This window comes from Drosophila ananassae (genome assembly GCF_017639315.1).
Source record: "Drosophila ananassae strain 14024-0371.13 chromosome 4 unlocalized genomic scaffold, ASM1763931v2 tig00000071, whole genome shotgun sequence".
NCBI classification, from domain to species: Eukaryota; Metazoa; Arthropoda; class Insecta; order Diptera; family Drosophilidae; genus Drosophila; species Drosophila ananassae.
This window is the reverse complement of record NW_025319041.1, coordinates 1,709,919-1,722,691: the sequence shown is the minus strand read 5'-3', so window position 1 is coordinate 1,722,691 and position 12,773 is coordinate 1,709,919. Positions and strand designations below refer to the sequence as shown.

The following is a 12,773-nucleotide window of genomic DNA, read 5'->3' as shown; positions in this document are numbered from 1 at the left end:
ACGCCAAGACAGGTGGCAAGAGGGGCAGCAGCGGGGAGAAAAGGAATGCTAGCACGGCTGCGTCGGACGGCACAGCGCGGCTGTATTTTGAAAGTACGGAAGAAAAGAAATGCGTCGAGTGCAGACGGCGGGGCAAGTAAAGTAAGCCCGCCGAAAAAAATGCGCGGGAATTGGAGAAAGTTAACGGCGAGAGCAGAGGAGCGAAGGATTAACGGCCGGAAGCGAGATTTGCAAGGATTAACGGGCGCCTCAGGCACTATATAAGAAAGGGCCCCTGGAGCAAATCGGGACCGAGTCTTCTAGGGAAGCTAGAAGAGTTGAGTGAAAGACCCCCCGTAGGTAAGTCTGACATTCAAGCGGGAAAGTTTCCTTGGAAGAATTAGGAGTATAGGCTTAAGGACCCCCCGTGAGTAAGTCCGACAGTTTCAAGTGCGGGATTTAAAGCGAGTGCGCAAGGATCAGGATCAGTAGCTTAAGGACCCCCTGTGGGTAAGTCCGGCGGTCGGGTTATTCCCGGACACGACAGGTATCCCGGACACGACAGGTGTCATAGCCATAACGATGGATCGGCCTGGAGTACGCCTTGTCGATTCCTGACCGTTAAGACCAGCTGTGATCCTGTAAAGCGAGGCGTAGCCAGTTCGGGAACTCAAACCCAACAATGACCCAACTTCGTGCCCTGATCCGGCCGCCAGGCACCGAGAAGCGTATCCTGCCCGGCGTATGCTTGGAAGGTGAGCCTAGCGGTCTGCTAACGTGCCGGCCACGGCGAAAGGGCATTACCAGTGAGCCAAGGATACCGAAGGTCCACGGCACCCGCAAAGGAGATGCAGTGACAGGATCAGCGAAGGAAGCAGCAACAGGAGCGGTGACGACAGAAGAGCAGCGACGACGAGAGAGCAGCGACGTCAGAAGAGCCGCGACGTCAGAAGAGCCGCAACGACGAGGGAGCGACGGCACCGGCAACGGCACAGGCCCGGCAGCTGGAGCACGTGAGTCCAAACGGAGGGAACCGTGAGCCGTTTTGGCGCTGAGCCAAGCAGCCGGTGAGATTGACCCTTTTGTAACTTTATCGAAAATAAAGGGGATATTTATTAAACGAAGCACCTTTTATTATTTCTGGGCTCGGGCAATCACGTCGAATACGATCCCCCAAACTCTGTGAGCTAGCCGCAGCACTTGTTGCGAACAAATATTAGCGAAAACAGTTCGTTACAATGTTACATCGCTGGGTTAGATCTAAGACTAAAGGATAAAGTAAAATTTCGAAAGATCGAAGATTATAGAAATATGATGCCACTTGTAAGAGGCGGTCACACAAGCGCATCGTCGGCACCGCTTACGTCGCGGATACTCGTCCGGGGCTGCTTTGCAGCTATTCTTACTGTAAGGTCATTCGCTATCCGTAACCTGCGACCCGTTCGGTAGTCCTAAGCTAGGCATCTTAGGGGTCATTTCACAAACTCTTTAAGCTTAAGACTATTGCTGTTAATCCGAGCGCATTTTGCTTCTTTTTTGCTACCCTCTGTAGAAGTTATGGTAACAGATCAAACCGGGGATTCATTGGCCACTTATCTTCCGGTTCCTTTAAAATCGATGCACCTGTTAACTAGATCAATTCTACAGTCTCCTTTACGTCTCCACCTCTTGACACTATATCTGCCTGGTTATGTTTAGTCGGTACATGGCGCCATCTGACCACTCTTGAATCTCAACTCTACGTATGATAAGAGGCTTGATCTTGCGGCAGAGATCTGTGTGAAGATGAGCTTTCTACTGGTTCCATTTTGGGCAATCTAATTTGATCTGCCAAATTTCATAAGGAACAGACGACTATATTATACCATAGCCTTCATATAATTGAACGATGGGAAATGGCACAACCTTAAGTGCAAGGGTATATCAACTTCGGCTCTGCCGGAAGTTAGCTTTCCTTTCTTGTTCTTGGTAATTCAGGCTAGATCGACGGTTGAGCAGTTGAAGAACTTACCATATTTTATTTGATTTATTTATTGGATATAAGCCACAGCTAAAAAACAAGAAAGAAAAGCTAACTTCGGGCGGGGCCGAAGTTGATAAGCCCTTGCAGTTAGGCAGCAGCTATTATTATTATATATATATCGGATCGTATACAGTTGGCAGATTCTGCAAAATACGCGTCGATTGGTACCTCAACCATCCCGATCCGACATTTCGTTCAAAAATTATTCAGGAAAAACGAAGTTAAAAGAATTTCCCAAATGAAGATGTTTGTAAAATTTGTCTCCGAAAAATGTCCCGTCCGCGTGTCTCTTATTTTGTCTTTTAAAATTTTGAAAAAAGTTCAGTATGTTCGTTATTAAAACTGAACAGATAACATGAATACAATAACAGGAGATTACAGTAAAATTACTGCTTTAGGACTCGGGAAACATTACGTCCTCTTGTCCAGAGATCGCTGGGGTGTCTTCGTTTCAGTCTTCTTCGGTTATTTTGATTAGCTAGAGACGCTGCTAGGTGGTTGGGGTGCGCTAAGAGGCGATCGCTGTAGCGACTCGAGTGACGGTTGATCTGCTCTCTAATGGAGGGAATGTGGAGATCATTTGCTAGGGCGTCGTTTCGAACATACCAAGGCTCGTTTGCCATCATGCGAAGCGCTCGGTTTTGGGTTCTCTGCACTTTCATGACACTTGTGTCAGAAGCCATGCCCCATATCTGAATGCAATATGTGATCGAGGGCAGCACGATAGATTTATACAGCAACACTTTGTTGCCAAGGCTGAGCTTGCTTGTTGGCTTAAGTAACCAATTTAGCTGCCTGAGTTTACTCCGACATGTAGCTGTTATTTTCTTGGTTTGTTCCTTCCAGGTGAGCCGCTTGTCTAAGATCAGACCCAGGTACTGGGCGTCGTGGAGTTCGACTCTGGGTAGTGACTTTGCTCTCAAAGTGAAACTGCAATGTTGCGACTTCCTGCTATTTATGGCAATATTCCACCTGTTAGCCCACTTGCCATATGAGTCCAGAAATTCCTGGGTGATCCTTGATGCCTCGACTCGGCAGGAAGAGTTCACAAGGAAGGCAGTATCGTCAGCGTATGTGGCCAAAAGTGTGCCCGGTTCCACTAAACTTGGGAGGTCCGATGTGAACAGAGTGTAGAGAACGGGACCCAGAACGCTTCCCTGCGGAACGCCAGCACGAGCAAGTCTAATGCTTGACCTTTCCCCTCTCACCTCGACCATAAAACTTCGATCAAGCAGGTATGATTTTAGCAGCAGAAATTGGCCAGTCGGGAGTAATGACTTCAACTTATGAAGTAGTCCGAGATGCCATACGCGGTCAAAAGCTTCCTTGACGTCGAGGAAAATTGCAGAGCAGTATTGCTTGTTTTCAAAGGCCTTTAAAATGTGATTCACTACTCGATGTGCTTGCTCTGGGGTCCCATGACGATGCCTAAAACCAAACTGATGGTCGGGAATGGCGACCTTCACGCTTCACGCTATTCTCTCGAATATTTTAGAGAATGTAGGAAGCAAGCTTATAGGTCGGTATGACTCTACAAGGTTCTCCGGTTTTCCTGGCTTTGGTATCATCGTTATCACAGCACACTTCCATTGGGAGGGAAAGTGGTGGATACGTAGCATTGAATTAAAGAGGAGAACGAGGAACAGGATACCCTTCTTAGGCAGAGCCTTGGCAATTCTATTGTCTATGCCATCGAATCCCGGCGCTTTATTGACATGTAGCTTTCAAATATGGAGACAAACTTCTTCTGGGCTGACATGTGGGATCGGTAGAGCATTCGGTGAAGGAGCATTTATGAAGGCCATTGTTTCTTCAAGATCCTCTGGGCTCGCAAGGTCGAATGGCTGAAAGCGTTTCTCTAGTTCGTCCGCGAAAGCTAAAGAAATCTCTGAGTCAGACCTGCACCATGTATTGTCAGTTTTCTTTATGGGGATCTTTCGGAGAGGCTGTCGTTTGATGTTTCGTGTCGATTTCCAGAGGTTGAAGCCGTACGATTTGGTGGGGTCCGCCTTGAGGAGCATCTCATCAAAATATTCGCGCTTGGTTCGATGCAGAAGTTTTTTAAGCTCGTTCTCGGCACGACGGTAAGCCCTCTTGTCGACTAAGTCTTGGGATCTCATATATCTGCGACGTAAGGATCTTTTCAGCCTTACCAAGTCCATAACTACAGGTTTTAAAAGAGCCTGAGGTGGATTGGGGTGGCTTGAAACTTGTCTACAGGTTGAGGACTCGGCAGCGATATGAATGCTCCGGATAAATATCTCTACAGCGTCGTTTATGTCCTCGGGAGAGTTTAACACCAGATTGAGGTTTACAAGCCGGTTGACTGCTGCTTGGAAGCGCGGGATACTCGCGTTTCGAGGGAGGATACGAGGCCTATTCCGAATTATTTGCGCAGCTACTCTTAACTTTATAATCAGCGGGATGTGATCAGAGCTAAGCTCAAGGCTTTCTGTGATGGAGAGACACTCGGACCGTATCCCTCTATAGACGGCAAAGTCAATAGCTGTTGGCGTTCTTTGGCTGTATGGATAATGCGTAGGTCCTCCAGTTGCAAGGACCTGGACGTTTGATCTTTGAACAACATCTGCGAGTGCTCTTCCTCGGCTGGTTGAGTTTCGGGATCCCCAGATCGTCAAAGAGCTTTTCAAAGTCGTCAGCAGAACACTGAAAGTTTGGTGGACAGAATATAGATGCAATACCTATTTCCCCAAGGTCGGTTTTAACTTTGACAGAGACACATTGTACATTCGTGCTTTGTAAACTGTAGGACTGGTAGCATTTAATACCACGTTTTATTATTATTGCAGACCCACCGCGCTTACGATCGGCAGGATAAGTTGCTTGATGGATATCGTACCCATGCAAGTTGTAGTACGACCTCGAGCAAAAGTGTGTTTCACTAACCAGCATAATGTCAATATTATGACTTTGCACAAAGAGCTCCAGCTCAATGGCTTTGTTGGCCAGTCCGTCGGCGTTCCACACACCAATGCTCAGGCCGATTTGGCTCATGGTTGTGTCGCATTAACTGGGATAGATCCAGGGAAGCCTTGAGCTGTTCCTGGAGTATTTTGGGGTAATAATCTAGAGACAAGACCCATCATCGACACCATCATTCTTTTAAATTTTTTAAATAAAAACGCATAACTTTACAAAAAATGAAGCTTATTTCACATGCATATCTTTTAAATATCTTTTTCCCTTATTTTAAGAGCAAATGTCTAAATCTTAAGGATACAAGAAATACACTGAAACCTCAACTAAAAAACCCGTTAAAATGTTTTCAAAATTAACTTCAACAATCCATTTATAATAAATGTGGAGATAGCATTTGAGTTAACGCAACTTTTGGCTGGCTGGCTTTTTGGTATGCATAGATCAGAGTACCCTATCCCCATGTATTTTGGACCGCTGAACACGAATCTGAAGTCCGTTTTGGTCCTGCACGTGTACGTTTCTTCCTAACCTCAAAAAAAGTTTCACATTTTTGGAGGTATGCGACTTTTTTTTAAATTTATTGGATTTTCATGAAACTGGGTACCCAGGGGTTTTTGGGGTCGCTGATTACGAATTTGAAGTCAGATTTTCAAAATTCAATATGGCGGATCCAATATGGCAGACGAATTTTTAAAAAAATTTTGGATTTTCTTTAAAATGGGTACCCAGGGGTTTTTGGGGTCGCTGATTACGAATCTGGAGTCAGATTTTCAAAATCTACAACAACAACAATCCGCGGCCGGATCAGGGCACGAAGGGCCTACCTACCCCACAGGACACGCCCCCGTTTGCGCTCGCCACTCGCCTCCAAACACCTGCGTGCCTACGCTCCGCAAGATTTATGGCAGACCAGAGGTACCCACGGGGTAAGCCTATCTTCCGAATAGCCTTCAGCCTATACTCCTAATTCCGCCAAGGAAACATTCTCGCTTGAATGTCAGACTTACCCACGGGGAGTCTTTCACTCAACTCTTCCAGCTTCCCTAGAAGACTCGGTCCCTATTTGCTCCAGGGGCCCTCCTTATATAGCGCCTGAGCGCCGGATACCCCCTCGCTCCCAACCTTAGAGCATTCCAAATGCATTTATGCGTTTCTGTATTTTTTAAACACAGTTGCGCTGTCGCGGGCCGCTTCGTTTCCCGCCGTCCCCGCTCTCTCCTATAACATTCGAGCGTGGCCGTGGGGGCCCGCCCGGGATCATTACGTTTCACAGTGATTCCTCTTTCTCCTTCTTCCGTGCGCGCTGCCGTGCTAGCTTGCCTGTCCCCCTTGCCACCTGTTTTGGCGTGTGGGAGATATAATCTCTTCACAAGTTCTGTAATTGTGTTGCTCGTTGTTGTAGACAGCAAATGGAAATTGAGAAAATTCGCTTACACAGATTAGCCACATGGACTCAAATATGGGGCTAGTGAAATCAATGTGAACACGCTCTTAGATTTTTCTTGCTTCAGACTAACTGTCGTACTCTTTCGGCGGTGTTGATTTTTGATATCTTGATCAATGGTAGGACACTAAACAAGTTACCTGACTAACTAATTCATATTGATTATGTTTGGCTGGAATTATTAGACGATTCATATCTGTATGATGTTGGTTAGTGGTAAGTGCAAACATTCGATTGAAAATTCACTAAAAAAGAGCAATAAAGCTCCTGTATCGGTTGAAGTTTTTCTGGCCAGCTTATCGGTATAAATTTGAGAAAAATGGTTGCCTGGATTCAATGTTTTTTAGAATTTGGCTGTGTATTACTTATTGTTGTCAAGAGTACTTAGGTCGAAAACTGTTTGTCTTTCGGTTCCTCAGTGCTGAAGATAAGAAAGCACTACTCCGATTCCAAAGGATGAGGCATCGGTAGCTAGTATTACCAGTAGTTTTTCATAGTATTGAGCCATTGAGTTGAGTTTATAATGAGAGTTTTTAAATCTGTGAACACTTGATGGTGTTGAGGCTATCACTTCACCAAAATAGGCGCCAATGGTGCCTATCTACAGATGGAATTGGATGATGGTTGTAAATACACCTCTGGCCCTTTTCCAATATCAGCTCTTTCCGTATGGAATTGCCAACGCCCCGGGGACTTTCCGACTTGCATTTTACGATTATTTGAAATGCATTTTTTGGTGGCTGCTTGGACCAACTCCCCCCCATTGAATAGTGGGCCTTCAATAACAATGTTAGAAGGGGCAGCAGTGACATCATTGCAGTGGTTATTCTGTGGGTTGTCCTTCCTAGCATACCTAGCAGAAAACACACAGGCAAATCGAGTATTCTGAGCAATGTGACCTAACTGGATTTGGCCAGCCAACAATAGGTCAAAGAATAAGCTGGCTCCAATCAGAAGGTCCACGGAAGGTCAGAAGGTCCATGGACTGCCAAGACGGAAGGTTGTCGTTGTTTCCGGCAAGAGTGTCTTTCCACTTGGGTTTTGTGGCAGGATCCAACTTCTGCAGGATAATCTTGATAAGCGAGCATCCTTGGATCTCGGCAGCTGATCCGGAACTCATAAGAGCCCGCATATGCCCATTGAGCCGATCCGATAGCTCCCGCAGAGTAGCAACAGACCCTGGCTCGACCACACGAAGCTGCAGGATCTCAATAATGTAAGACTGAAATATTAAACGCCGATTACTGAAACGATTCCGCAATAGGTCAAGGCCCACATCGTAGTTCGCTTAAGTTATTTCCAGAGCTCTCACCGTATCCAAAACTGACTCGCGCAGGCATGAAATGAGCCACCGGAGCTTTTCCATTTTCGTTAGGTTAGGATGGCTGTCAATCGTGGTCTTAAAAAGGGCGCCGAAATCCGGCCAATGTTGTTGAATGTTGGCATCGGCAACGGTGGCAAGGAGGGGGCTGGCTTGTATAGCATTGGCGATACACTGGCACCGTCGAGAAGTGTGGAGTGGGCAGCGATTCTCATGGAGGCCTTGGCAACCTCCACTTGCACATCAGTCGCCAGCTGCGAGAATCTCCAATACAGATCGCTCCCGATCTCGCTAAAATTAAGCTCCTCCAACTCTTCTTGAAGCGCGGTGAACCGCTCACGCAAACGCTTCCCCAACTGACTCCAGCGTCATAATGGTGCAATCCTCATTCCGCGCCGCAGCTTTCACCTTATGATGCAGCGCCTCCATCTCCTGGCAGGACACCTCTTCTCCGCAGCATTTTTTCCCAAGTTTCGGCAGCAGCTCTAATAGTCTCAGCTCCAGACTCCATTACTCAATTAAAATGCAACTTGTAACAACAACAACAAGGGCATTTTCTTGGCACTTTTAATGCTGATCACAATAATCAACCGGAATGAAATTACGTCAGGATCACCAAATGTTAATAGGTTTTAATAGCAGCCGAATAATTAGACGCGTTTCTAATCAGATTTTCAATACATTTATTTCGATTCAATTTAACCCTTATCTATGCTGCTCCAATCAATTCCAAATCACAACCAATGCAAACCAATAGCTTGCGCAAAAGCTCTACCAAAGCGTAGACGCTACAAATAACAATAAAGCGCATTCGAAACTGGGAGACAAAACAGAGAAGAATACATGCTGATAACAACAGCTGCAGCTAAGCATTTATGATTATTTTAAATGCATTTCTTGGTGGCTGCTTGGCCCAACACCCAATCGCGAATGTTTTGAATAAATCCATACCAAAGAGATTGAATTTTCTATGCTTGCTACTATTGAATTAATTTCCCTTTTCTGCCACATTTCACAACCGTATGCAGCTTTTGTGTAATAGAAGCGCGTCTTTATTACAAATGCGGTTGCTCCTAAGTCTGTTTGAAATTAAACCACTTTGTCCAAATTTCCACATCAATGGCTTTTCAGTTCCTTTCATTTGTCACTACTATTACACAGTATACTCCTTCAGTCATTTCTTTTATTTTTGCATCTTTGTTGTTCTGTTTTTTAGCACGTCTTCAAGCATTGTGAAAAAATATGAGGTTTCGTTGTGAAATGCTTTGTGAGCTTGTCTGTGAGTTGCTTGTATGCAAATGTGTTCAAATCAGGGACCGTAATCACTATGCGTTATATTTTAAAAATCAGAAAATAATTATTATTTTCTGAACGAAAAAATAAAAATCAAATGCAGGTGGGCTATCAAATTCACGAGAGCGGGCGACTCGAATAGATACATAAAGATAATGAAAAGATAAACAAATTCAATAAATTATTACCGGCCAAACTTTCCGGCGACTGCTTGACCCGACAATCAAAAATAATTATTGCTTGTGTTTTTTATTTTTTTCGCACAAAAAAATATAACTCAATTCATGATTCGCAATCTATTAAATTTTTTGGACACATGAATTCATACCTCTATATAGGTCCAAATTAACACTATGATTTTTCCGCGAGTCCACCAGTAGATGGAGTCCTTTCAACTTTTATATGGGTCGGCTTCTTTACACAGCCAGATTTTCTGCGCCATTTTGGTGACTGTTAAGCAAACGTATTAGTATAGCTGTCAATATTTCTGTAACCACCAATCATGTATGAAAATTAATTTAAATTGCCTTCATAATTTTGGCTTTATTTTATTTAATGTTTGTTAATTTAATTTTATTCATTCATTTAATGTTTTAATGTTTAATTTTGGTTTATTTTACTTAATGTGTCACTATGTGGTAATTCCACAAGAAATCTTTCACTATTTTGTGACGCGTCCGATCTTATTGCACATTTCTTATTATGTCACTACTACCCATCATTAACCCATTCGACCCCGAAGTTGCCTGTGAGCAATTTCAAAAGTTTAACGGCTATCGGTAGTCGGTGCTTTTGTTTTTGTCTGCTTATTCTTCGAGATAACGGTGCTTTGATGTGTATACTTACAATGTAAGCAAAAAAAATTCTAGTTTGCGCATCATTTGACGAAATTATTTGGAATGTGCTGGACGTGCCTCGCGTAAAAAGTGTTTGTTGTATTGTGAGGTATATTGAAAAAAAAGTGATTTACTTTTAAATTACGCATTAAAAGTGGAAGAATGTGAGTGAAATTTGTTAATAAATGAATTCTTTAATGCATGTTGTAGTTCAATCTAATTGATTTCTATTAAAAAACAGCTGAGGAATTTTCAAAGTAATAAAGTTGCTTGTGAGCAACCTTGGGCCATTGCACCACCAAAATATGAGACCAAAAGAAAAAGGTTTATCAAATGATGATATTGAGAGAATTGTTAACTTCGATTGGGATGTCTCCAGTGACGAAGAAAGTGGTGATGAAATGGAAGACATCTCTGAAGACAGGGACAGAGATAGAGACAGGGATAGGGATAGGGATAGGGAGAGGCGAGGTGGGAGGGGGCCGGGGGATAACGGAGTCGTCAACAATCTCGGCAAGGACGTGCGCGGCAAGAAGCACGACGTCAATATCAACATCATATCCGACGGGGGCACTGGCCACGCCCACCCGCACCGCAAACTGGGCGGCGGTGCCAGCGGCAGCGCCAGCAGCAACCGTTGCCGCCAGGTCCAGGGTCCGGGTGGTCAGGGGTCAAGTCCGGGGCATCGCAGCTCCCTGAAACTGACCGCCGAGTGCCTCTCGAACGTAACGGCCTCCACATACTGCAACGGGAATGGGAGCGGAAACGGAACCAGCATCGCCATCCCGGACGACAGCAGCACCAGCAACTACGGGGACGGGGAGGAGAGCTTCGTGGTGAGCAGCATGATGGTGCCGCCGCAGCGGTGGCCTCCGGGCGGCGTCGACCTCCTGCGCCACAAGGACGTCTCGTTCAGCGAGTGCAGCAGCAGCACATTCTCCTCCAGCACTTTGGAACGGGACCTGGATTTCCCTTTGCCGCCCCCTTTGGGCGACAACTGGGCATATAGCTTCTCGATGTCCGGCAGCTGCCGCCCACGACCCCCCTTCTCCCGTTCCCGTTCCCGCTCCCTCTCCCGATCCCGCTGCAACATCTCCTGGATGTCCATGCTCCGTTCCCGCTCCAGCTGGTCCATGATCTCCAGGTCCCGTTCCAAAGTGCTGGAGGAGAATGTGCTGCTGCTGCACTCGCTGAACGAGACGTCCTTGTGGCGCAGGAGGTCGACGCCGCCCGGAGGCCACCGCTGCGGCGGCACCATCATGCTGCTCACCACGAAGCTCTCCTCCCCGTCCCCGTAGTTGCTGGTGCTGCTGTCGTCCGGGATGGCGATGCTGGTTCCGTTTCCGCTCCCATTCCCGTTGCAGTATGTGGAGGCCGTTACGTTCGAGAGGCACTCGGCGGTCAGTTTCAGGGAGCTGCGATGCCCCGGACTTGACCCCTGACCACCCGGACCCTGGACCTGGCGGCAACGGTTGCTGCTGGCGCTGCCGCTGGCACCGCCGCCCAGTTTGCGGTGCGGGTGGGCGTGGCCAGTGCCCCCGTCGGATATGATGTTGATATTGACGTCGTGCTTCTTGCCGCGCACGTCCTTGCCGAGATTGTTGACGACTCCGTTATCCCCCGGCCCCCTCCCACCTCGCCTCTCCCTATCCCTATCCCTATCCCTGTCTCTATCTCTGTCCCTGTCTTCAGAGATGTCTTCCATTTCATCACCACTTTCTTCGTCACTGGAGACATCCCAATCGAAGTTAACAATTCTCTCAATATCATCATTTGATAAACCTTTTTCTTTTGGTCTCATATTTTGGTGGTGCAATGGCCCAAGGTTGCTCACAAGCAACTTTATTACTTTGAAAATTCCTCAGCTGTTTTTTAATAGAAATCAATTAGATTGAACTACAACATGCATTAAAGAATTCATTTATTAACAAATTTCACTCACATTCTTCCACTTTTAATGCGTAATTTAAAAGTAAATCACTTTTTTTTCAATATACCTCACAATACAACAAACACTTTTTACGCGAGGCACGTCCAGCACATTCCAAATAATTTCGTCAAATGATGCGCAAACTAGAATTTTTTTTGCTTACATTGTAAGTATACACATCAAAGCACCGTTATCTCGAAGAATAAGCAGACAAAAACAAAAGCACCGACTACCGATAGCCGTTAAACTTTTGAAATTGCTCACAGGCAACTTCGGGGTCGAATGGGTTAATGATGGGTAGTAGTGACATAATAAGAAATGTGCAATAAGATCGGACGCGTCACAAAATAGTGAAAGATTTCTTGTGGAATTACCACATAGTGACACATTAAGTAAAATAAACCAAAATTAAACATTAAAACATTAAATGAATGAATAAAATTAAATTAACAAACATTAAATAAAATAAAGCCAAAATTATGAAGGCAATTTAAATGAATTTTCATACATGATTGGTGGTTACAGAAATATTGACAGCTATACTAATACGTTTGCTTAACAGTCACCAAAATGGCGCAAAATCTGGCTGTGTAAAGAAGCCGACCCATATAAAAGTTGAAAGGACTCCATCTACTGGTGGACTCGCGGAAAAATCATAGTGTTAATTTGGACCTATATAGAGGTATGAATTCATGTGTCCAAAAAATTTAATAGATTGCGAATCATGAATTGAGTTATATTTTTTTGTGCGAAAAAAATAAAAAACACAAGCAATAATTATTTTTGATTGTCGGGTCAAGCAGTCGCCGGAAAGTTTGGCCGGTAATAATTTATTGAATTTGTTTATCTTTTCATTATCTTTATGTATCTATTCGAGTCGCCCGCTCTCGTGAATTTGATAGCCCACCTGCATTTGATTTTTATTTTTTCGTTCAGAAAATAATAATTATTTTCTGATTTTTAAAATATAACGCATAGTGATTACGGTCCCTGATTTGAACACATTT

At 45.0% G+C, this 12,773-nt stretch overlaps 1 protein-coding gene across 4 annotated transcripts in view; it reads right to left on the bottom strand.

Moving 5' to 3' along the window:
* The window catches only part of LOC6498715, a 190,258-nt gene that overhangs the window by 129,774 nt on the left and 47,711 nt on the right, over positions 1–12,773 (bottom strand). The window lies entirely within an intron of this gene.